Source organism: Leptodactylus fuscus, chromosome 1 (assembly GCF_031893055.1).
Source record: "Leptodactylus fuscus isolate aLepFus1 chromosome 1, aLepFus1.hap2, whole genome shotgun sequence".
Classification (NCBI taxonomy): Eukaryota; Metazoa; Chordata; class Amphibia; order Anura; family Leptodactylidae; genus Leptodactylus; species Leptodactylus fuscus.
The window spans coordinates 14815190-14842607 of NC_134265.1; the positions used below are offsets into that span (position 1 = coordinate 14815190).

General features: G+C 45.0%; 2 protein-coding genes across 2 annotated transcripts in view; one reads left to right on the top strand and one right to left on the bottom strand.

Moving 5' to 3' along the window:
• Positions 1-4385, bottom strand: part of LOC142190426 (gastrula zinc finger protein XlCGF66.1-like) — a 198610-nt gene extending 194225 nt beyond the window's left edge. The window contains exon 1 of the mRNA XM_075262292.1: positions 4341-4385. The gene's annotated coding sequence lies outside the window, so the exon portion shown is untranslated. The remainder of the gene's footprint in view (positions 1-4340) is intronic.
• The window catches only part of LOC142189903 (uncharacterized), a 490808-nt gene that overhangs the window by 117183 nt on the left and 346207 nt on the right, over positions 1-27418 (top strand). The window lies entirely within an intron of this gene.

The following is a 27418-nucleotide window of genomic DNA, read 5'->3' on the forward strand; positions in this document are numbered from 1 at the left end:
ACCCTCCTCTCCTATGGTTACGTGACATCAGCCCCCCAGCACAGGTAACTAGGAGAGAACATGAGGGGGGAGGGGGATGGGACAGCTCAGAATCCCCTGGTTCATCTGAAATAGAAGTTGGGGAATTAAAAGCTGAAAGTCTCTCCAGAGAACCCCTTACCTAAAATAGGTCAATATGGAGCCCAAATATAAGACACAGCCCCCACCTATCAGCGACCCGACACTCCGGGTCTGACTCTGCCCGAGTCCTCGCTATTTCCCACTTCCTGATCTCTCCTGACACACAGGAAATGCTTAGAGACCCCCATTTAGCCAATCACTGGCCATAATGGTGGGCGTCCTCAGCTAGTGGTTCCTATATGATGGGAGACAAGAGGGAGTGCGGAGAGGCCCGGACTGGGGCAGCTTTACTGCACAGAGGGAGAAGCCAGGAAAGATTTCTTCTATTACAGGCCCCATGTTGTGCTGTATTCAGGAGGGTTTATTTACCTGGAAACCCCTTTAGTAGTCGCTGACTAAACTATTAACCCCTCGTGTAACATAAACCTCAGGAGAGACCACAAAATAACTACAGACCCCTGACTGCCCCCTAAAGGAAGAAAAGCCACAGGACAAGAGCCCTGGTCTGTACCCCCAGAATATGAGAAACCAGGAGGGAAGTGTCTAGTGTGAATATGCTCCAAGTGCTTCATCCCCCTCCTCACATACAGTCCCATGTAACTACATCACTCCCTCCCCCTCCTCACATACAGTCCCATGTAACTACATCACTCCCTCCCCCTCCTCACATACAGTCCCATGTAACTACATCACTCCCTCCCCCTCCTCACATACAGTCCCATGTAACTACATCACTCCCTCCCCCTCCTCACATACAGTCCCATGTAACTACATCACTCCCTCCCCTCCTCACATACAGTCCCATGTAACTACATCACTCCCTCCCCTCCTCACATACAGTCCCATGTAACTACATCACTCCCTCCCCCTCCTCACATACAGTCCCATGTAACTACATCACTCCCTCCCCCCTCCTCACATACAGTCCCATGTAACTACATCACTCCCTCCCCTCCTCACATACAGTCCCATGTAAGTACATCACTCCCTCCCCCCTCACATACAGTCCCATGTAACTACATCCCTCCCTCCCCCTCCTCACATACAGTCCCATGTAACTACATCACTCCCTCCCCTCCTCACATACAGTCCCATGTAACTACATCACTCCCTCCCCTCCTCACATACAGTCCCATGTAACTACATCACTCCCTCCCCCCTCACATACAGTCCCATGTAACTACATCACTCCCTCCCCCCTCACATACAGTCCCATGTAACTACATCACTCCCTCCCCCCTCACATACAGTCCCATGTAACTACATCACTCCCTCCCCTCCTCACATACAGTCCCATGTAACTACATCCCTCCCTCCCCCCTCACATACAGTCCCATGTAACTACATCCCTCCCTCCCCCTCCTCACATACAGTCCCATGTAACTACATCACTCCCTCCCCTCGTCACATACAGTCCCATGTAACTACATCACTCCCTCCCCCCTCACATACAGTCCCATGTAACTACATCCCTCCCTCCCCCCTCACATACAGTCCCATGTAACTACATCCCTCCCTCCCCCTCCTCACATACAGTCCCATGTAACTACATCACTTCCTCCCCCTCCTCACATACAGTCCCATGTAACTACATCACTCCCTCCCCCCTCACATACAGTCCCATGTAACTACATCACTCCCTCCCCCCTCACATACAGTCCCATGTAACTACATCCCTCCCTCCCCTCCTCACATACAGTCCCATGTAACTACATCCCTCCCTCCCCCCTCACATACAGTCCCATGTAACTACATCCCTCCCTCCCCCTCCTCACATACAGTCCCATGTAACTACATCACTCCCTCCCCTCGTCACATACAGTCCCATGTAACTACATCACTCCCTCCCCCCTCACATACAGTCCCATGTAACTACATCCCTCCCTCCCCCCTCACATACAGTCCCATGTAACTACATCCCTCCCTCCCCCTCCTCACATACAGTCCCATGTAACTACATCACTTTCTCCCCCTCCTCACATACAGTCCCATGTAACTACATCACTCCCTCCCCCTCCTCACATACAGTCCCATGTAACTACATCACTCCCTCCCCCTCCTCACATACAGTCCCATGTAACTACATCACTCCCTCCCCCTCCTCACATACAGTCCCATGTAACTACATCACTCCCTCCCCCTCCTCACATACAGTCCCATGTAACTACATCACTCCCTCCCCCTCCTCACATACAGTCCCATGTAACTACATCACTCCCTCCCCCTCCTCACATACAGTCCCATGTAACTACATCACTCCCTCCCCCTCCTCACATACAGTCCCATGTAACTACATCACTCCCTCCCCCTCCTCACATACAGTCCCATGTAACTACATCACTCCCTCCCCCTCCTCACATACAGTCCCATGTAACTACATCACTCCCTCCCCCTCCTCACATACAGTCCCATGTAACTACATCACTCCCTCCCCCTCCTCACATACAGTCCCATGTAACTACGTCACTCCCTCCCCCTCCTCACATACAGTCCCATGTAACTACGTCACTCCCTCCCCCTCCTCACATACAGTCCCATGTAACTACGTCACTCCCTCCCCCTCCTCACATACAGTCCCATGTAACTACGTCACTCCCTCCCCCTCCTCACATACAGTCCCATGTAACTACGTCACTCCCTCCCCCTCCTCACATACAGTCCCATGTAACTACGTCACTCCCTCCCCCTCCTCACATACAGTCCCATGTAACTACGTCACTCCCTCCCCTCCTCACATACAGTCCCATGTAACTACATCCCTCCCTCCCCCTCCTCACATACAGACCCATGTAACTACATCACTCCCTCCTCACATACAGTCCCATGTAACTACATCACTCCCTCCCCCTCCTCACATACAGTCCCATGTAACTACATCACTCCCTCCCCCTCCTCACATACAGTCCCATGTAACTACATCACTCCCTCCCCCTCCTCACATACAGTCCCATGTAACTACATCACTCCCTCCCCCTCCTCACATACAGTCCCATGTAACTACATCACTCCCTCCCCCTCCTCACATACAGTCCCATGTAACTACATCACTCCCTCCCCCTCCTCACATACAGTCCCATGTAACTACATCACTCCCTCCTCACATACAGTCCCATGTAACTACATCACTCCCTCCCCCCCTCACATACAGTCCCATGTAACTACATCACTCCCTTCCCCTCCTCACATACAGTCCCATGTAACTACATCACTCCCTCCCCCCCTCACATACAGTCCCATGTAACTACATCACTCCCTCCCCCTCCTCACATACAGTCCCATGTAACTACATCACTCCCTCTCCCTCCTCACATACAGTCCCATGTAACTACATCACTCCCTCCCCCTCCTCACATACAGTCCCATGTAACTACATCACTCCCTCCCCCTCCTCACATACAGTCCCATGTAACTACATCACTCCCTCCCCCTCCTCACATACAGTCCCATGTAACTACATCACTCCCTCCCCCCCTCACATACAGTCCCATGTAACTACATCACTCCCTCCCCTCCTCACATACAGTCCCATGTAACTACATCACTCCCTCCCCATTCTCACATACAGTCCCATGTAACTACATCACTCCCTCCCCCCTCCTCACATACAGTCCCATGTAACTACATCACTCCCTCCCCCTCCTCACATACAGTCTCATGTAACTACATCACTCCCTCCCCATTCTCACATACAGTCCCATGTAACTACATCACTCCCTCCCCCCTCACATACAGTCCCATGTAACTACATCACTCCCTCCCCCTCCTCACATACAGTCCCATGTAACTACATCACTCCCTCCCCCTCCTCACATACAGTCTCATGTAACTACATCACTCCCTCCCCATTCTCACATACAGTCCCATGTAACTACATCACTCCCTCCCCCCTCCTCACATACAGTCCCATGTAACTACATCACTCCCTCCCCCTCCTCACATACAGTTCCATGTAACTACATCACTCCCTCCCCCTCCTCACATACAGTCCCATGTAACTACATCACTCCCTCCCCCTCCTCACATACAGTCCCATGTAACTACATCACTCCCTCCCCCTCCTCACATACAGTTCCATGTAACTACATCACTCCCTCCCCCTCCTCACATACAGTCCCATGTAACTACATCACTCCCTCCCCCTCCTCACATACAGTCCCATGTAACTACATCACTCCCTCCCCCTCCTCACATACAGTCCCATGTAAGCCCCTTCCACTTACTCCTCAGCCTTTCTCTCCTCGGTGGTGACGAGCGTGTTCTCTACATGTGACTAGTTGTGATGTCACAGGAAGGGGCGTGGCCTCTCCCAGGTGGGCGGGGTCTCGGCCATCCCTGCTCTGTGCTGTATAGAGGAAGGCGGAGCCGAGCACATGGAGATGGAGAAGAGAAAGCAGTGAGGTGTCTGGTGGTAATGGAGGATGGAAGGGGAGAGACAGGATTGTATTACATGGGACTGTATGTGAGGAGGGGGAGGGAGTGATGTAGTTACGTGGGACTGTATGTGAGGAGGGGGAGGGAGGGATGTAGTTACATGGGACTGTATGTGAGGGGGAGGGAGTGATGTAGTTACATGGGACTGTATGTGAGGAGGGGAGGGAGTGATGTAGTTACATGGGACTGTATGTGAGGAGGGGAGGGAGTGATGTAGTTACATGGGACTGTATGTGAGGAGGGGAGGGAGTGATGTAGTTACATGGGACTGTATGTGAGGAGGGGGGAGGGAGTGATGTAGTTACATGGGACTGTATGTGAGGGGGAGGGAGTGATGTAGTTACATGGGACTGTATGTGAGGAGGGGAGGGAGTGATGTAGTTACATGGGACTGTATGTGAGGAGGGGGAGGGAGTGATGTTACATGGGACTGTATGTGAGGAGGGGGGAGGGAGTGATGTAGTTACATGGGACTGTATGTGAGGGGGAGGGAGTGATGTAGTTACATGGGACTGTATGTGAGGAGGGGAGGGAGTGATGTAGTTACATGGGACTGTATGTGAGGAGGGGGAGGGAGTGATGTAGTTACATGGGACTGTATGTGAGGAGGGGGAGGGAGGGATGTAGTTACATGGGACTGTATGTGAGGAGGGGGTGGGAGTGATGTAGTTACATGGGACTGTATGTGAGGAGGGGGTGGGAGTGATGTAGTTACATGGGACTGTATGTGAGGAGGGGGAGGGAGGGATGTAGTTACATGGGACTGTATGTGAGGAGGGGGAGGGAGTGATGTAGTTACATGGGACTGTATGTGAGGAGGGGGAGGGAGTGATGTAGTTACATGGGACTGTATGTGAGGAGGGAGTGATGTAGTTACATGGGACTGTATGTGAGGAGGGGGAGGGAGTGATGTAGTTACATGGGACTGTATGTGAGGAGGGGGAGGGAGTGATGTAGTTACATGGGACTGTATGTGAGGAGGGGGAGGGAGTGATGTAGTTACATGGGACTGTATGTGAGGAGGGGGAGGGATGTAGTTACATGGGACTGTATGTGAGGAGGGGGAGGGATGTAGTTACATGGGACTGTATGTGAGGAGGGGGAGGGATGTAGTTACATGGGACTGTATGTGAGGAGGGGGAGGGATGTAGTTACATGGGACTGTATGTGAGGAGGGGGAGGGATGTAGTTACATGGGACTGTATGTGAGGAGGGGAGGGAGTGATGTAGTTACATGGGACTGTATGTGAGGAGGGGGAGGGATGTAGTTACATGGGACTGTATGTGAGGAGGTGGAGGGATGTAGTTACATGGGACTGTATGTGAGGAGGGGGAGGGATGTAGTTACATGGGACTGTATGTGAGGGGGAGGGAGTGATGTAGTTACATGGGACTGTATGTGAGGAGGGGGAGGGAGTGATGTAGTTACATGGGACTGTATGTGAGGATGGGCAGGGAGTGATGTAGTTACATGGGACTGTATGTGAGGAGGGGGAGTGATGTAGTTACATGGGACTGTATGTGAGGAGGGGGAGGGATGTAGTTACATGGGACTGTATGTGAGGGGGAGGGAGTGATGTAGTTACATGGGACTGTATGTGAGGAGGGGGAGGGAGTGATGTAGTTACATGGGACTGTATGTGAGGATGGGCAGGGAGTGATGTAGTTACATGGGACTGTATGTGAGGAGGGGGAGGGATGTAGTTACATGGGACTGTATGTGAGGAGGGGGAGTGATGTAGTTACATGGGACTGTATGTGAGGAGGGGGAGGGAGTGATGTAGTTACATGGGACTGTATGTGAGGAGGGGGAGGGAGTGATGTAGTTACGTGGGACTGTATGTGAGGAGGGGGAGGGAGTGATGTAGTTACGTGGGACTGTATGTGAGGAGGGGAGGGAGTGATGTAGTTACGTGGGACTGTATGTGAGGAGGGGGAGGGAGTGATGTAGTTACATGGGACTGTATGTGAGGAGGGGGAGGGAGTGATGTAGTTACATGGGACTGTATATGAGGAGGGGGAGGGAGTGATGTATTTACATGGGACTGTATGTGAGGAGGGGAGGAGTGATGTATTTACATGGGACTGTATGTGAGGAGGGGAGGAGTGATGTATTTACATGGGACTGTATGTGAGGAGGGGGAGGGAGTGATGTAGTTACATGGGACTGTATGTGAGGAGGGGGAGGGAGTGATGTAGTTACATGGGACTGTATGTGAGGAAGGGGAGGGAGTGATGTAGTTACATGGGACTGTATGTGAGGAGGGGGAGGGAGTGATGTAGTTACATGTCACTGTATGTGAGGAGGGGGAGGGAGTGATGTAGTTACATGGGACTGTATGTGAGGAGGGGGAGGGAGTTATGTATTACATGGGACTGTATGTGAGGAGGGGGAGGGAGTGATGTAGTTGCATGGGACTGTATGTGAGGAGGGGGAGGGAGTGATGTAGTTACATGGGACTGTATGTGAGGAGGGGGAGGGAGTGATGTAGTTACATGGGACTGAATGTGAGGAGGGGGGAGTGATGTAGTTACATGGGACTGTATGTGAGGAGGGGGAGGGAGTGATGTAGTTACATGGGACTGAATGTGAGGAGGGGGGAGTGATGTAGTTACATGGGACTGTATGTGAGGAGGGGGAGGGAGTGATGTAGTTGCATGGGACTGTATGTGAGGAGGGGGAGGGAGTGATATAGTTACATGGGACTGAATGTGAGGAGGGGGGAGTGATGTAGTTACATGGGACTGTATGTGAGGAGGGGGAGGGAGTGATGTAGTTACATGGGACTGAATGTGAGGAGGGGGGAGTGATGTAGTTACATGGGACTGTATGTGAGGAGGTGGAGGGAGTGATGTATTACATGGGACTGTATGTGAGGAGGTGGAGGGAGTGATGTATTACATGGGACTGAATGTGAGGAGGGGGAGTGATGTATTTACATGGGACTGTATGTGAGGAGGGGGGAGGGAGTGATGTATTACATGGGACTGTATGTGAGGAGGGGGAGGGAATGATGTAGTTACATGGGACTGTATGTGAGGGGGGGAGGGAGTGATGTAGTTACATAGGACTGTATGTGAGGAGGGGGAGGGAGTGATGTAGTTACATGGGACTGTATGTGAGGAGGGGAGGGAGTGATGTAGTTACATGGGACTGTATGTGGGGAGGGGGAGGGAGTGATGGATTACATGGGACTGTATGTGAGGGGGGGAGGGAGTGATGTAGTTACATAGGACTGTATGTGAGGAGGGGGAGGGAGTGATGTAGTTACATGGGACTGTATGTGAGGAGGGGAGGGAGTGATGTAGTTACATGGGACTGTATGTGGGGAGGGGGAGGGAGTGATGGATTACATGGGACTGAATGTGAGGAGGGGGAGTGATGTATTTACATGGGACTGTATGTGAGGAGGGGCGAGGGAGTGATGTATTACATGGGACTGTATGTGAGGAGGGGGAGGGAGTGATGTAGTTACATGGGACTGTATGTGAGGAAGGGGAGGGAGTGATGTAGTTACATGGGACTGTATGTGAGGAGGGGGAGGGAGTGATGTAGTTACATGTCACTGTATGTGAGGAGGGGGAGGGAGTGATGTAGTTACATGGGACTGTATGTGAGGAGGGGGAGGGAGTTATGTATTACATGGGACTGTATGTGAGGAGGGGGAGGGAGTGATGTAGTTGCATGGGACTGTATGTGAGGAGGGGGAGGGAGTGATGTAGTTACATGGGACTGTATGTGAGGAGGGGGAGGGAGTGATGTAGTTACATGGGACTGAATGTGAGGAGGGGGGAGTGATGTAGTTACATGGGACTGTATGTGAGGAGGGGGAGGGAGTGATGTAGTTACATGGGACTGAATGTGAGGAGGGGGGAGTGATGTAGTTACATGGGACTGTATGTGAGGAGGGGGAGGGAGTGATGTAGTTGCATGGGACTGTATGTGAGGAGGGGGAGGGAGTGATATAGTTACATGGGACTGAATGTGAGGAGGGGGGAGTGATGTAGTTACATGGGACTGTATGTGAGGAGGGGGAGGGAGTGATGTAGTTACATGGGACTGAATGTGAGGAGGGGGGAGTGATGTAGTTACATGGGACTGTATGTGAGGAGGTGGAGGGAGTGATGTATTACATGGGACTGTATGTGAGGAGGTGGAGGGAGTGATGTATTACATGGGACTGAATGTGAGGAGGGGGAGTGATGTATTTACATGGGACTGTATGTGAGGAGGGGGGAGGGAGTGATGTATTACATGGGACTGTATGTGAGGAGGGGGAGGGAATGATGTAGTTACATGGGACTGTATGTGAGGGGGGGAGGGAGTGATGTAGTTACATAGGACTGTATGTGAGGAGGGGGAGGGAGTGATGTAGTTACATGGGACTGTATGTGAGGAGGGGAGGGAGTGATGTAGTTACATGGGACTGTATGTGGGGAGGGGGAGGGAGTGATGGATTACATGGGACTGAATGTGAGGAGGGGGAGTGATGTATTTACATGGGACTGTATGTGAGGAGGGGCGAGGGAGTGATGTATTACATGGGACTGTATGTGAGGAGGGGGAGGGAGTAATGTAGTTACATGGGACTGTATGTGAGGAGGGGGAGGGAGTGATGTAGTTACATGGGACTGTATGTGAGGAGGGGCGAGGGAGTGATGTATTACATGGGACTGTATGTGAGGAGGGGGAGGGAGTAATGTAGTTACATGGGACTGTATGTGAGGAGGGGGAGGGAGTGATGTAGTTACATGGGACTGTATGTGAGGGGGGCAGGGAGTGATGTATTTACATGGGACTGTATGTGAGGAGGGGGAGGGAGTAATGTAGTTACATGGGACTGTATGTGAGGAGGGGGAGGGAGTGATGTAGTTACATGGGACTGTGTGTGAGGAGGGGGAGGGAGTGATGTAGTTACATGGGACTGTATGTGAGGAGGGAGTGATGTATTTATATGGGACTGTACGTGAGGAGGGGGAGGGAGTGATGTATTTGCATGGGACTGTACGTGAGGAGGGAGTGATGTATTTACATGGGACTGTATGCGAGGAGTGGGGAGGGAGTGATGTAGTTACTTTGGACTGTTTGTGAGGAGGGAGTGTTGTATCTACATGGGACTGTATGTGAGGAGGGGGATGAAGCACTTGGAGCATATTCACACTAGACACTTCCCTTCTGTTTTCTCATATTGTGTGGGTACAGACCAGGGCTCTTGTTCTGTGGATTTCTTCCTTTAGGGGACAGTCAGGGGTCTGTAGTTATTTTGTGGTCTCTCCTGAGGTTTTTGTTTAGCCTTGGTTACAAAGCCACACAGAACTTGTGTGAAATAAGCAAGGAACACTCGTCAAGTCCCCCCTCCCCCGAGCACCGCTGACCCCTGACCCCTTTTATATCTTTTCTACATTACTGTAATGACATTAGTTGTAGCGGTGATTCCAGTCTGTACATCATATAACCAGTGACCAACTATTCACCTCATGTCCAATGTCTACAAAGAGACCAAACATCATCTACACCCAAATATCTCATCACTATCACATTGTTATCTCCAGTTATTGTATTTTATTTCCATTGTCTCATCTTCTCTCCATTCAGGTTCCTACAATATAGAATCCTCTCAGTATCTTCTATATATCAAGGATGGAAAGAGGCAGGAACAAGTGTTAAATATCTTGTTTTTGCCGGTGAGACTTGTATCCACTGTTAAATATCCGTACCTGGCCTTGAAATTGTGGGATAGACTTGTGTCACGTGTTGAAGGCCTTATCCACGATAGGAAGAAGTCGGCTTGTTATAAAACAGTGTAGAGGTTTATTAATCTCTTGAAGGAAAACACAGGAACAGGGAAAATGTCCAAATAACACAAATATCAGTCAATTGTCAATAGCTTACATCTTCAGAGAAGTTAAATCATCTGGATATCTTGTAGTTACAGCTTGGTTCATGCTTGTCATCTGGTTGGTGGACTTGGGCTGGTTACGACGTCCATGGATGTCCATCTGCCTGGACCACCCACCCTGGTGTTCCCAAAGACAGACCTCCTGGTCTTCCCCTGGTCTTCCCAAAGACAGACCCAGACATGTGTATTTCTTACTCATTTATATTCATGAGAGTGGGTGTTACCTTCCATCTTGTAGCTATGTAAGGAGATTTCTAAAATAGTGTACTCTAACCGCACCCATGTCCCCAGAATATAAGACTATGATGTCAGTAGAGTGTTAACCCCATGTCTGCTAGAGAATATTGTAAATATATAATATTTAACATTTCCCCCTTTTGAGAGTGAAATATTTGTTTGAACTCTCAAGATATACCATACGACAATATTCATACAATTAGATTATATCTTCTTTCTTCTTTGCTGGAACTTAATTTTCATTAATTGTCCATATAACAATAATTTCATCAATTTGCGATACATTTTGACATTAATAAATGTTATGGTATGTTATGGTAAACTGTGATCAAAGATGAAAACAATTTGATCCACTATCTAACCTACACCTGATGAAGGCTCTTCTTTCATCGTCTGGTCTTCTGGTCATCTCTTCTTCCATCATAATAGAAGGCTTATTATCACAAATGTAGTTCTTGACTTAAAGTCCTTTAGATTTCCTCCGTGTTGTGCAGATATTATAACATTGTCCATTAAAGTTCATATTATGAAGATATTGATATAACAACAAAGTCCATATGTTTCACTTCACCAAGACATAGACTGTAGAGGAGTTTCCTTTGGTAATTACCTTTACCACCTGTCACTGTAGAATCATGTGACACTTCTGGAGCAATACTGCAAAAGCAAGGCAAGTGTGAATTCTGACATCATCCCTGCTGCTTGTCAGTAAGGTTCAGTCCTGGAATCTCAGTCTCTTGGATACACAATATCTGTGTTCGGGTTTTATCATTCACAACCCTTTTGCTCACCAAACACCTTGAAGTCTTGAAATAGAGAGGATTCCACCAAACATTGATGAGGACGTCTTTATATCTGTCCAATCATCCGCTGATCAAAGGTTCCAACCTCCAGTAATAATTTTTAAACACAGTCCTTGGCATAAGCTTAAGCATATAGCATCATACCTTCAGATTTTGTCTTTTCCCGCATATCTTCTTCTTGTAACTGTCAAAGTCTTTTTATTAACATTTGATATCAAACTTTCTCATAATCTTGGACTTGATTGAAGAAAAGTTTTCTTTCCCTAATAGCTAAGCCAAACTAGGCAATTAACTAAACTATAATATCACAGTGTACCATATCATTCATTTATATATCATACTTCTCTTTATATTGTATCAATATTTATATTTGACTTATAAAGATATTGATATTCAATACATTTATCAAACTATCAGATAATAGTACTTTGGATACAATAATATATATAAACATCATATATCAACATATATATCTTTATATCTATATGTATGAATATATATGTGTACTTTACTTGTGATGACAAATTGCAACATGACTTTGAAATATAATGTGATTTCATTATTAATTACCATTCTATAGACAATCACTATATTTATTCTTTAGTTAGAACTTTTCACCAATTATACTAAACATATGTTCCTATATGAATGTTTTATCATACTTATCATACATTTTCTAAAGTTTAGTCACTTTATTTTCCTTTTTAATAAGAAATAACTTTTATTTTGAACATTCCTTTATTAAAAACCATTGTGTTCTTTATTTGAGACACAATATTAACCCTTTATTCATGAAACTTATGTGACTAAAGTTTCCTCTTAACACCTCGTCTCTTCACAGACTCCTGTGACCTTTTTCACCTTTCAGATACCTCCAATACCAAGAATAGAGACAAGACTTACACACTTGACTCTGTCTTAACTTAACTGTATATATTCTTGTGTACTGGCTGTATATGAATACCATATATATGAAATAAGTATATAAACAAATAAACTTTTCAAAATATGTCACATCCTATAATCAGAAGTGTAAAGAATAAACCAGAGACTATCACTCTTGATATCCCATATCCTTTGATGATATTATACTTCTCCCTTCATGAAGATGATTAGCTTATCTCATTTGCATATAAGACATTTATGTTTTCCCAATGTTTGTTTTCCCAATGTTTGTAGATGTTGATGTGTGTAAGTGTATGCAAGTGTGTGTGTACATGTAAGAATACATAATCAATAATAATACAATAAAACAATAATACAATACTGGCTATAGCTAACTAGATTTTCCATCATAACCAATATATTTATTATCCCATGATCCAATTACCCCAATAAACCTTTATCATTTGTCAGGTTTGAACAAATATATTGAAGAGCTATCTGTATCTTAGCCAAAAGCTACCTTTTCTTTTGCAACAAAATATTCACAAACTAAAATAACCTTCACCCTAGTGCAGCTGTCACCTTTCCTTCAGCTCATGTGACTTAAACACTTGGTTTTCCTGTAGGTATAAACATATGAGGTTCCTTTTGATGGATTTCAAATATATTTGCTGATTTCCCAATTTAATATAGAGGATCACATAAGATAAAAAATAGAAATAGACGTCTTTGCTGGATAGATGTCTCTTTTTCCTTGTTGGATGCATCCTGATTTTCTTAGGCCTATTTGTGATGTCACAGATCTGTTGTATATACCAGTCGACACATAACACTTAGCACTTATACTGACCAGCCCATCAGGGTCACAGGTCACAGTGTGTTGCTGTCAATCAACTGACCACATGAACGAACACTTAATTCACAGTAAGAGCTCCATGCCTAGTTGCATGCCTTTAACCGGTTAAGGACCGGGCCCAAAAGTATGTTAAAGACCAGGCCTTTTTTTTCAAAACTGACATGTGTCACTTTAAATGGCAATAACTTTGAGACGCTTTAACATAGACAAGTGATTCTGAGATTGTTTTTTTCGTAACACCTTGTACTTCATGTCAGTAGTAAATTTTGGTCGGTATGTTATGTCTTTGATTATTAAAAAATATGAAATTTGGCGAAAATTTGGAAAAAAATGCAGTTTTCAAACTTTGAAATTGCATGTCTTTCAAATAGAAAGTCATACCACCCAATTTTTTTCATAAATATAATTAACCATGTCTTTCATTTATGTAGCAATCAAATTTTAATCACTCTTTAATTTTTTTCAGATATTATAAGGCTTACAAATCAAGCAGTAATTTTCAAAATTTTCAAGAATATTTCCAAAACACATTTTTCAAGGGACCAGTTCAGTTCAGAAGGGAACTTGAAAGGCCTCTGTAATAAAAAACCCCATAAGTCACCCCATTCTAAAAACTGCACTCCTGAAAGAATCCAAAACAGCAGGTAGAAAGTTTTTTAACCCTTTCAGCATTTCACAGCAATTAAAACAAAATGGAGGTCAAATTTACATTTTTCAATTCCTATCACTAATATATTCATTTAGCCCTAGAATTTACACATTTACTAAGAGTTAAAAGAGGAAATGCACCCCACATTTTGTTGCACAATTTCTTCCGAACACGACAATACCCCATATGTGCTGTTACCCTAATGTACGGGCACACAATCGCTCTCAGAATGGATGGAGCGCTAATTGGATTTTGTAGGCCAGATTTTGATAAAATAGTTTGCAGGCACCATGTCCCATTTGCAGAGCTCCCAAGGTGCCAAAATAGTGGAAACCCCCCAAATGTGACCCCATTTTGGAAACTAGACCCCTCAAGGAATTTATCAAGGGGTATAGTGAGCCCTTTGACCCTACAGGTGTCTCACAGATTTTTTTACCATTTAGACGTGAAAATGAAAAATTACTTTTTTCATAATAAAATGTTACTGTAGCCCCAAATTTTTCATCTTTACAGGGGGTTAAAGGAGAAATTGCACCCCATATTTTGTTGCACAATTTCTCCCGAACACAACAATACCCCATATGTGCTGGTACCCTAATGTACGGGCACACGGTCGCTCTCAGAACGGATGGAGCGCTAATTGGATTTTGTAGGCCAGATTTTGATAAAATAGTTTGCAGGCACCATGTCCCATTTGCAGAGCTCCCAAGGTGCCAAAATAGTGGAAACCCCCCAAATGTGACCCCATTTTGGAAACTAGACCCCTCAAGGAATTTATCAAGGGGTATAGTGAGCCCTTTGACCCTACAGGTGTCTCACAGATTTTTTTACCATTTAGACGTGAAAATGAAAAATTACTTTTTTCATAATAAAATGTTACTGTAGCCCCAAATTTTTCATCTTTACAAGGGGTTAAAGGAGAAACTACACCCCATATTTTGTTACACAATTTCTCCCAAACACGACAATACCCCATATGTGCTGGTACACTAATGTACGGGCACATGGTCGCTCTCAGAACGGATGGAGCGCTAATTGGATTTTGTAGGCCAGATTTTGCTAGAATACTTTTCAGGCACCATGTCCCATTTGCAGAGCTCCCAAGGTGCCAAAACAGTGGAAACCCCCAAAATATGACCCCATTTTGGAAACTAGACCCTTCAAGGAATTTATCAAGGGGTATAGTGAGCACTTTGACCCTACAGGAGTTTCACAGAATTGGCCCAGCAAATTGGAAAATGACATTTTTTGCTATAAAATGTTTCTTTAACCCAAAATTTTGCATTTCCACAAGGGGTTAAAGGAGAAATTGCACCCACATTTTGTTACACAATTTCTCCCGAACGTGACAATACCCCATATGTGCTGGTAATCTAATGTACGAACGGATGGAGCGCTAATTGGATTTTGTAGGCCAGATTTTGCTAGAATAGTTTGCAGGCATCATGTCCCTTTTGCAGAGCCCCCAAAGTGCCAAAACAGTGGAAACCCCCAAAATATCACCCCATTTTGGAAACTAGACCCTTCAAGGAATTTATCAAGGGGTATATTGAGCACTTTGACCCTACAGTTGTTTCACAGAATTGGCCCAGCAAATGGGAAAATGACATTTTTTGCTATAAAATGTTGCTTTACCCCAAATTTTGCATTTCCACAAGGGGTTAAAGGAGAAATTGCACCCCACATTTTGTTACCCAATTTCTCCCGAACGTGACAATACCCCATATGTGCTGGTACCCGAATGTACGGGCACACGGTCGCTCTCAGAACGGATGGAGCGCTAATTGGATTTTGTAGGCCAGATTTTGCTAGAATAGTTTGCAGGCATTCAATAAGTGCTTTAGCATCTTCTTAGAGTATCCAGATTTTTTGTGAAATGTTGAAAAAGATGCAAAAAAATGTAATTAGTATTTTTGTTCCCCAATGTATTCATCTAGGGGTATAATTTAGGGAATTTAGAGTTTATAACAATAGGAATTTGCAGGTTTATGCAAAAGATGGGGCTTGGTGGCAATCACAAAATTAGAAGTGGAATTTTCTGGGGAAGAGCTTTAATAATGAAGAACAGTGTGGTATCTCTCAAAACAAGAAATACACAGGCCTGGTTGTGAGGGGCATGAGGGACAATGGTAACGGGTATCTCTGCGTCGCCCATTTTTGGTGCAGACACGGCATTTTTTTTGCATGTTAGCTCGTGTTGTTGTTGAGGGAATTAGACTAATAAAATGCCTTTCAGTGAGTCGTTTGACATCTTCAGACTGGGGGGTCTCTATGGGGTCCTGAGGGTCAAAGAGGAGGTTGTGAATTATTTTTTCCTGGAAATCCAGATATTTGTCGGTGCCTCCCTTCTTTTTATAAAGTAAAAAGGCATTGTGAATTCCAATTTGAAAGAGGTAAATGGCCACTTTTTTGTACCAGGTTTTGGTTTTCCTTTTTATCAAATAGGGCTGTAAGATTTGATCACTTAAATCCACCCCCCCCATGTGTTTGTTATACTCGGACACACTTATTGGCTTATGCTTGTCTGCTGTTGCCCCTCTTTCCCTCGCTGCCACTGTTCCTGTGGGGTGTATTGTGCTCAACACATAGACATCTCTCCGATCTCTGTATTTCACCGCCAACAGCTCCTCACAAGCCTAAGAACAGGACTCCCCCTTTTGTCTGCCCTTCCCCACTAGCTGCTGCGGAAAACCAATTCGGTTTTTGCGCATGGTTCCACATGCTCCTGTGCTTGCACAATGCAAGTGTCTAAACAGGGCCACACCTGAATAAAAGTTGTCACAATACAAGTGGTTCCCTTTGTGTAGCAGGGGCTGCATTATCTCCACCACTATTTTACTACTGATGGGAAAATTTGGGGGCATCCTGGGGAATTAATTTTTTTATCTCGTCTCTCATATATTCTGAAGGCGGCGGTGTATCCGAAACTGCTTTCACAAAGCTTATATAGCTTAATGCCATATCTTGCCCGTTTGGAAGGGAGATATTGGCGAAAGCTCAGTCTGCCGTGAAAACTAAGGAGGGATTCGTCCACACTGACGTTTTGCTCTGGGGTGTAATGTTGTAAAAAGGAGTGGTTCCAATAATTTATGAGGGGTCTCAGTTTGAATAACCGATCACGGTTTGGATCATCACTTGGGGGGGCCTGTGAATTATCACTGAAGTGAAGGAACCTCATTAGTCGCTCATAGCGAAGCCTGGACATGACTGCCGAATATATTGGGGTTGACTGTGCAGGACTTTTTGACCAATATGATCTGATTGAGGGCTTTTTTACAATACCCATATTTAGGGTGAGGCCCCAAAATTTTTTCATTTCCACCATATCTGTGGGTGTCCAATCTTTGGCATGGGCAGAGGAAGGTTTTTGGGTTATGTACTGGGTGGCATATAAATTAGCTTGAAGGACAATTTCATTGAGGAGGTCGTCGCTTATAAATAAACTAAAATAATTCATGTGGGTAAATTGGGAATCATCCACTGTTATGCCAGGAGATGCAGTAAATGGGTGGACTCTAGGGGCAAAAGATGGAGCAGGTGCCCACTGGAGGGAACGCACATCAATTAGTGGGAAAGTGTCACTGTCTGCTGCCGCACTGCTAGTTCCGGCACCTTCACCATCTGAAGAGTCAATGTCATCAGGGAGAACGTCTCCTGAAGACAAATCTGAAATGACACTTGTATTGTCATTTTCATTGTCTGCAAATGTTTCAGTGTCAGACGCATCTGATGCATCTGACCAAAGAATGGCGTATGCCTCCTCACTAGTATAAAACCTCCTCGCCATAATGTCACTGATTGCGAGCCCTCTTTGGTAGAGTGGCTGTAAAGCGCCGCAGAATATGTTAGCGCTATACAAGTCACAGATATATATATATATATATATATATATATATATATATACCTATATGGCGGGTATATATATATGTATATATACAGTCCTATGAAAAAGTTTGGGCACCCCTATTAATCTTAATCATTTTTAGTTCTAAATATTTTGGTGTTTGTAACAGCCATTTCAGTTTGATATATCTAATAACTGATGGACACAGTAATATTTCAGGATTGAAATGAGGTTTATTGTACTAACAGAAAATGTGCAATATGCATTAAACCAAAATTTGACCGGTGCAAAAGTATGGGCACCTCAACAGAAAAGTGACATTAATATTTAGTAGATCCTCCTTTTGCACAGATAACAGCCTCTAGTCGCTTCCTGTAGCTTTTAATCAGTTCCTGGATCCTGGATAAAGGTATTTTGGACAAACAATTCAAGTTCAGTTAAGTTAGATGGTCGCCGAGCATGGACAGCCCGCTTCCAATCATCCCACAGATGTTCAATGATATTCAGGTCTGGGGACTGGGATGGCCATTCCAGAACATTGTAATTGTTCCTCTGCATGAATGCCTGAGGATTTGGAGCGGTGTTTTGGATCATTGTCTTGCTGAAATATCCATCCCCGGCGTAACTTCAACTTCATCACTGATTCTTGAACATTATTCTCAAGAATCTGCTGATACTGAGTGGAATCCATGCGACCCTCAACTTTAACAAGATTCCCGGTGCCGGCATTGGCCACACAGCCCCAAAGCATGATGGAACCTCCACCAAATTTTACAGTGGGTAGCATGTGTTTTTCTTGGAATGCTGTTTCTTTTTGGACGCCATGCATAACGCCTTTTTTTATAACCAAACAACTCAATTTTTGTTTCCAAAATGAAGCTGCCTTGTCCAAATGTGCTTTTTCATACCTCAGGCGACTCTATTTGTGGCGTACGTGCAGAAACGGCTTCTTTCTCATCACTCTCCCATACAGCTTCTATTTGTGCAAAGTGCGCTGTATAGTTGACCGATGCACAGTGACACCATCTGCAGCAAGATGATGCTGCAGCTCTTTGGAGGTGGTCTGTGGATTGTCCTTGACTGTTCTCACCATTCTTCTTCTCTGCCTTTCTGATATTTTTCTTGGCCTGCCACTTCTGGGCTTAACAAGAACTGTCCCTGTGGTCTTCCATTTCCTTACTATGTTCCTCACAGTGGAAACTGACAGGTTAAATCTCTGAGACAACTTTTTGTATCCTTCCCCTGAACAACTATGTTGAACAATCTTTGTTTTCAGATCATTTGAGAGTTGTTTTGAGTAGCCCATGATGCCACTCTTCAGAGGAGATTCAAATAGGAGAACAACTTGCAATTGGCCACCTTAAATACCTTTTCTTATGATTGGATACACCTGGCTATGAAGTTCAAAGCTCACTGAGGTTACAAAACCAATTTTGTGCTTCAGTAAGTCAGTAAAAAGTAGTTAGGGGAATTCAAATCAATAAAATGATAAGGGTGCCCATACTTTTGCACCGGTCAAATTTTGGTTTAATGCATATTGCACATTTTCTGTTAGTACAATAAACCTCATTTCAATCCTGAAATATTACTGTGTCCATCAGTTATTAGATATATCAAACTGAAATGGCTGTTGCAAACACCAAAATATTTAGAACAAAAAATGATTAAGATTAATAGGGGTGCCCAAACTTTTTCATAGGACTGTATATATCTAAAATTTATACGGTAGATATATATATAGTGCTAGAGAGCTGATTATTGTGAGCCCTCTTTGGTAGAGTGGCTGTAAAGCGCCGCAGAATATGTTAGCGCTATACAAGTCACAGATATATATATACCTATATGGCGGGTATATATATATATGTATATATATATATCTAAAATTTATACGGTAGATATATATATATGGTGCTAGAGAGCAATTTATTGTGAGCCCTATAGGGTACGGTGACTGACACTTTCTGTAAAGCGCCACAGAATATGTTAGCGCTATACAAGTGACAGAAATATATATATATATACCTATATGGTGGGTATATATATATATATATCTCCCTATCTAGCTCTGATATACACAGATATATATATATATATATATTTATTTTTTTATATATATATATATATGATCTATATATAGATTTGGGGATAGGGGATTAGGAATTAGGGGATCGATGGGTTTGGGGGCAGGATCGGGCAGTGGAAACTGTGTATATGGGTGTTTTTTAGCAAGCAATGTCTCAAGTCTCTCTCCTTCTTCTCTTCTCCTCACAAAGTAACAATGTGTAAGGAGAAGAGGAGAGGGAGGAGACTTGAGACGCTGCCTGTACTGTAAATAAAAGAGATCGCTGTGACTTGCTGTCACAGCGATCACATGACCGGGGACCAATGAGATCGGTCCCCGGCATCTTCACCAAGTCCCGGGCTAGAGGTAGGGGTGGGACTGTTACCAGGGGGGGGGGCGCGATCTGCTCCAAAATGGCACCTAAAGACCGGACGTATTTCGACAATAGTCCGGTCTTTAGGTACCAGCACATGAGGCCGTAAATTTACGTACGGCGGTCCTCATGTGGTTAAACAAAATGGATTATAACTTGAAAATCCTAAAAACATGGACTTTACATGAACCTATTGAAAAACATGCTTAAGGTAAGTTATAACTTATACCACTTTATCATGCATTGTTATTAGTCACACCATGTTAATTTGTTTACTCATTAATAGTTAGACACTCCATGCATTCTTTTGGCTATAAGGAAAGATTGTTGAATGAATGGACATCATGATTGAACTTCTGCATTTTTCCATATATCTATATCTGAAGAGAAAAATAGATAAACTTTAGCAAAAAACAAAATAATTTAATAATGATTTTAACCAATACCAAGTTTAATAACTTTATGGACTCCTAATACTATTTGATCATATTCATATATTGTACATAATATGTTCCTATTCTCTCTGCATCCAGAGAGTGGGCTATGACAAAAATCTGTCACCACACATCAGACTCTCCTCCTATATGTGTGTGTGTATATACTGTATAATAATATGATCCATAGTATTATTCACAATAGCATAATTATGATTATTTATAAACATCATCACATAATCATGTGAGTTATACCTGATCATTGGACTTCTCCTCATATAAAAGGGATTTCTCTTTACATAGCCAAATAGTACATAAGTAAATCTCAATAGACAGTCATTCCTTCAGAGATACTTTTAAATTCGACCCCTGACCTCCTTTCAGATATATATTTTTAAGTTAAACCCATGAACTTCCTGTCAACACGTCCATCCATAATAGCCTCGCCAGGTCATGAGAGAATGCCAAGCTTGCCCTTTTCCTAAGAATATAAGACAGGTCAGATGCCATTGGGTTACTGAAAAGATCTGACATTTTGGAGACAACTGGTACATTCCCAGATACATTCTTTTGCAGATACTCAATAGATTTGGTTGGCTGCAATTCTTTAATTTCAGTTAATACTGGAATTTCAATTTGTGGATTTTCCTGCATGGCATATGGTTTATATGCAACATGTAATTTCCTACGTTTCTCATAGATTTTGTCACTTTCCCTCCTATAAATAGGGGAGACTTTAACATGATTTGACAGATGCCTTTTAATAGGCTTTGCTTTTTGCTTTGGACATACTCGGTTTACATTTGACATATGTTTCTGATGTCTTCTGGCCACGTCCAATAAACTAGCAGCTTCAAATAAAGTCTTCTTATCTGAGGCACTGGCAAGGGTGACTGCATCCAAAAAATTGAACTTTTTAACAAAACTTTTCACCATAGATGAAGAGTTCACCTTTTGAATGACAGTTTTGTATGTCCTCTCAAATTTAGACATGAACGCAAAAGTACATTCTTTTCTGCCAATCTTTATCTCATTCAGTATGTCAGGTGTTGGCATGCTGTCACCTCTAGTGCACCAGATTATTTTCTTTAATCTCTCCACATCACTGTCTTTTAACCATTCATTTGACTCATTATCATAAGACATTTTTGCAGACAAACGCTCTGTAAAATCAATAGGAAGCCATAATTTAAACAGTTTATTTCTCTGTTCAATATTTAGATCAAATTTCTCTGCATGGCTTTCAAAAATTTCTGAGTTTCTACACACATGGATCTTTACATCATATGTGGGAATGGCTTTACTCAGACTGATCAAATATTCCTGAGATTTTAATTTCAATTTAGTTTCTTGTATCATTTGTTCCTCACCATCTATGGCCATTAATGCCACGTGGTGCTCTTTATCAACATATTGAGATTCCTCATTATCTGTCTGAACAGATTTATGCATACTATTACTTAATTTCTTCTCTGTTACCACGTCATTAAAAATCTTTACCAAAGAAGCAATATTCCTAAATACCTGCTTCTCTTTTGTAGAACAAATTCTATTTTCAATCTTAGAATTTGCCTGCTCACATTGTGTATACAAATCTTGCCATACACTTACTAAATTGTCACTAGACACAATTTTAAACTCACAGTTACACTTCTTAGACAATGACTCTAATTTTTCCATACTTTAAAAGTAAAATCTTTACTCACCACTATAGAAAGCTTTAGCTTGTCCTTGGAACAGCTGGTCCCTGTCATCAGAACGTCTCAGTACGTCTGGCACTTGTGGTCCTTCTGTATTTCCTCACAGGCTTTCCTCACACAGGCTTCCATATCATATAACACGTACAACAGTCATCTGTATCTCACCAATATAAGTTCTTTTTCAAAGTTTTCCTGAAGCTTGCAATTCATACAACTTGCAAAATACTCCTCTCTTCCCCCCTTAATTGCAAGTGAACGGAACAAGAAAAACAGGAAAAAAACGACCGTGCTTGGCTCGCCACTGTTAAATATCTTGTATTTGCCGGTGAGACTTGTATCCACTGTTAAATATCCATACCTGGCCTTGAAATTGTGGGATAGACTTGTGTCGCGTGTTGTAGGCCTTATCCACGATAGGAAGAAGTCAGCTTGTTATAAAACAGTGTAGAGGTTTATTAATCTCTTGAAGGAAAACACAGGAACAGGGAAAATGTCCAAATAACACAAATATCAGTCAATTGTCAATAGCTTACATCTTCAGAGGAGTTAAATCATCTGGATATCTTGTAGTTACAGCTTGGTTCATGCTTGTCACCTGGTCTGGTCATCTGGGATATTCACGACATCTTGTCCAGGATGACAGAGAGGGATGGCAGACAGACCTGCCATAGATTCCCCATGGATCCCCCCCATGGATGACGACGACGACGTGTGTGTCTGTCACTCATTTATGTTCATGAGAGTGGGTGTTACCTTCCATCTTGTAGCTATGTAAGGAGATTTCTAAAATGGTGTACTCTAACCGCACCCATGTCCCCAGAATATAAGACTATGATGTCAGTAGAGTGTTAACCCCATGTCTGCTAGAGAATATTGTAAATATATAATATTTAACAGGGGGGCACTGCTGAGCATAGATGCCAGAAGTACCCCCCAAAGATCTCCTGCGCCCCCTTAAATGCCAGGAACACCCAAAGGACCCTGTCTCCCTCCATGCCAACAGACTCCTATACCACCCTAAACATCAATCCAATCCCCCAGACTCTCCAGGATACAGTCCCATGTAACTACATCACTCCCTCCCCCCTAATATACAGTCCCATGTAACTACATCACTCCCTCCCCCTCCTCACATACAGTCCCATGTAACTACATCACTCCCTCCCCCTCCTCACATACGGTCCCATGTAACTACATCACTCCCTCCCCCTCCTCACATACAGTCCCATGTAACTACATCACTCCCTCCCCCTCCTCACATACAGTCCCATGTAACTACATCACTCCCTCCCCCTCCTCACATACAGTCCCATGTAATACAATCCTGTCTCTCCTCTTCCATCCTCCATTACCACCAGACACCTCACTGCTTTCTCTTCTCCATCTCCATTTGCTCGGCTCCGCCTTCCTCTATATAGCACAGAGCAGGGATGGCGGAGACCCCGCCCACCTGGGAGAGGCTCCGCCCACCTTGGAAAGACCCCGCCCACCTTGGAGAAACCCCGCCCACCTCGGAGACGCCCCGCCCCTTCCTGTGACATCACAACTACCAGGAGCAACTCCATTCTAGCCACGACCCTACACAACCAGAGCACGTGCAGTTGCTGAGGAGAGAGAGGTGAGGGAGTGATGTATTTACATGGGACTGTATGTGAGGGGGGTGAGGGAGTGATGTAGTTACATGGGACTGTATGTGAGGGGGGTGAGGGAGTGATGTATTTACATGGGACTGTATGTGAGGAGGGGGAGGGAGTGATGTAGTTACATGGAACTGTATGTGAGGGGGGTGAGGGAGTGATGTAGTTACATGGGACTGTATGTGAGGGGGGTGAGGGAGTGATGTATTTACATGGGACTGTATGTGAGGAGGGGGAGGGAGTGATGTAGTTACATGGGACTGTATGTGAGGGGGGTGAGGGAGTGATGTATTTACATGGGACTGTATGTGAGGAGGGGGAGGGAGTGATGTAGTTACATGGGACTGTATGTGAGGAGGGGGAGGGAGTGATGTAGTTACATGGGACTGTATGTGAGGAGGGGGAGGGAGTGATGTAGTTACATGGGACTGTATGTGAGGAGGGGGAGGGAGTGATGTATTTACATGGGACTGTATGTGAGGAGGGGGAGGGAGTGATGTAGTTACATGGGACTGTATGTGAGGAGGGGGAGGGAGTGATGTAGTTACATGGAACTGTATGTGAGGGGGGTGAGGGAGTGATGTAGTTACATGGGACTGTATGTGAGGGGGGTGAGGGAGTGATGTATTTACATGGGACTGTATGTGAGGAGGGGGAGGGAGTGATGTAGTTACATGGGACTGTATGTGAGGGGGGTGAGGGAGTGATGTATTTACATGGGACTGTATGTGAGGAGGGGGAGGGAGTGATGTAGTTACATGGGACTGTATGTGAGGAGGGGGAGGGAGTGATGTAGTTACATGGGACTGTATGTGAGGAGGGGGAGGGAGTGATGTAGTTACATGGGACTGTATGTGAGGAGGGGGAGAGAGTGATGTAGTTACATGGGACTGTATGTGAGGAGGGGGAGGGAGTGATGTATTTACATGGGACTGTATGTGAGGAGGGGGAGGGAGTGATGTAGTTACATGGGACTGTATGTGAGGAGGGGGAGGGAGTGATGTAGTTACATGGGACTGTATGTGAGGAGGGGGAGGGAGTGATGTAGTTACATGGGACTGTATGTGAGGAGGGGGAGGGAGTGATGTAGTTACATGGGACTGTATGTGAGGAGGGGGAGGGAGTGATGTAGTTACATGGGACTGTATGTGAGGAGGGGGAGGGAGTGATGTAGTTACATGGGACTGTATGTGAGGAGGGGGAGGGAGTGATGTATTACATGGGACTGTATGTGAGGAGGGGGAGGGAGTGATGTAGTTACATGGGACTGTATGTGAGGAGGGGGAGGGAGTGATGTAGTTACATGGGACTGTATGTGAGGAGGGGGAGGGAGTGATGTAGTTACATGGGACTGTATGTGAGGAGGGGGAGGGAGTGATGTAGTTACATGGGACTGTATGTGAGGAGGGGGAGGGAGTGATGTAGTTACATGGGACTGTATGTGAAGAGGGGGTGATGTAGTTACATGGGACTGTATGTGAGGAGGGGGAGGGAGTGATGTATTACATGGGACTGTATGTGAGGAGGGGGAGGGAGTGATGTAGTTACATGGGACTGTATGTGAAGAGGGGGTGATGTAGTTACATGGGACTGTATGTGAGGAGGGGGAGGGAGTGATGTATTACATGGGACTGTATGTGAGGAGGGGGAGGGAGTGATGTAGTTACATGGGACTGTATGTGAGGAGGGGGAGGGAGTGATGTAGTTACATGGGACTGTATGTGAGGAGGGGGAGGGAGTGATGTAGTTACATGGGACTGTATGTGAAGAGGGGGTGATGTAGTTACATGGGACTGTATGTGAGGAGGGGGAGGGAGTGATGTAGTTACATGGGACTGTATGTGAGGAGGGGGAGGGAGTGATGTAGTTACATGGGACTGTATGTGAGGAGGGGGAGGGAGGGATGTAGTTACATGGGACTGTATGTGAGGAGGGGGAGGGAGTGATGTAGTTACATGGGACTGTATGTAAGGAGGAGGGGGAGGGAGTGATGTAGTTACATGGGACTGTATGTAAGGAGGAGGGGAGGGAGTGATGTAGTTACATGGGACTGTATGTAAGGAGGAGGGGGAGGGAGTGATGTAGTTACATGGGACTGTATGTAAGGAGGAGGGGGAGGGAGTGATGTAGTTACATGGGACTGTATGTAAGGAGGAGGGGGAGGGAGTGATGCAGTTACATGGGACTGTATGTAAGGAGGAGGGGGAGGGAGTGATGTAGTTACATGGGACTGTATGTGAGGAGGGGGAGGGAGTGATGTAGTTACATGGGACTGTATGTGAGGAGGGGGAGGGAGTGATGTAGTTACATGGGACTGTATGTGAGGAGGGGGAGGGAGTGATGTAGTTACATGGGACTGTATGTGAGGAGGGGAGGGAGTGATGTAGTTACATGGGACTGTATGTGAGGAGGGGGAGGGAGTGATGTATTACATGGGACTGTATGTGAGGAGGGGGAGGGAGTGATGTAGTTACATGGGACTGTATGTGAGGAGGGGGAGGGAGTGATGTAGTTACATGGGACTGTATGTGAAGAGGGGGTGATGTAGTTACATGGGACTGTATGTGAGGAGGGGGAGGGAGTGATGTATTACATGGGACTGTATGTGAGGAGGGGGAGGGAGTGATGTAGTTACATGGGACTGTATGTGAGGAGGGGGAGGGAGTGATGTAGTTACATGGGACTGTATGTGAGGAGGGGGAGGGAGTGATGTAGTTACATGGGACTGTATGTGAAGAGGGGGTGATGTAGTTACATGGGACTGTATGTGAGGAGGGGGAGGGAGTGATGTATTACATGGGACTGTATGTGAGGAGGGGGAGGGAGTGATGTAGTTACATGGGACTGTATGTGAGGAGGGGGAGGGAGTGATGTAGTTACATGGGACTGTATGTGAAGAGGGGGTGATGTAGTTACATGGGACTGTATGTGAGGAGGGGGAGGGAGTGATGTAGTTACATGGGACTGTATGTGAGGAGGGGGAGGGAGTGATGTAGTTACATGGGACTGTATGTGAGGAGGGGGAGGGAGGGATGTAGTTACATGGGACTGTATGTGAGGAGGGGGAGGGAGTGATGTAGTTACATGGGACTGTATGTAAGGAGGAGGGGGAGGGAGTGATGTAGTTACATGGGACTGTATGTAAGGAGGAGGGGGAGGGAGTGATGTAGTTACATGGGACTGTATGTAAGGAGGAGGGGGAGGGAGTGATGTAGTTACATGGGACTGTATGTAAGGAGGAGGGGGAGGGAGTGATGTAGTTACATGGGACTGTATGTGAGGGGGGAGGGAGTGATGTAGTTACATGGGACTGTATGTGAGGAGGGGGAGGGAGTGATGTAGTTACATGGGACTGTATGTGAGGAGGGGGAGGGAGTGATGTAGTTACATGGGACTGTATGTGAGGAGGGGGAGGGAGTGATGTACTTACATGGGACTGTATGTGAGGAGGGGAGGGAGTGATGTATTTACATGGGACTGTATGTGA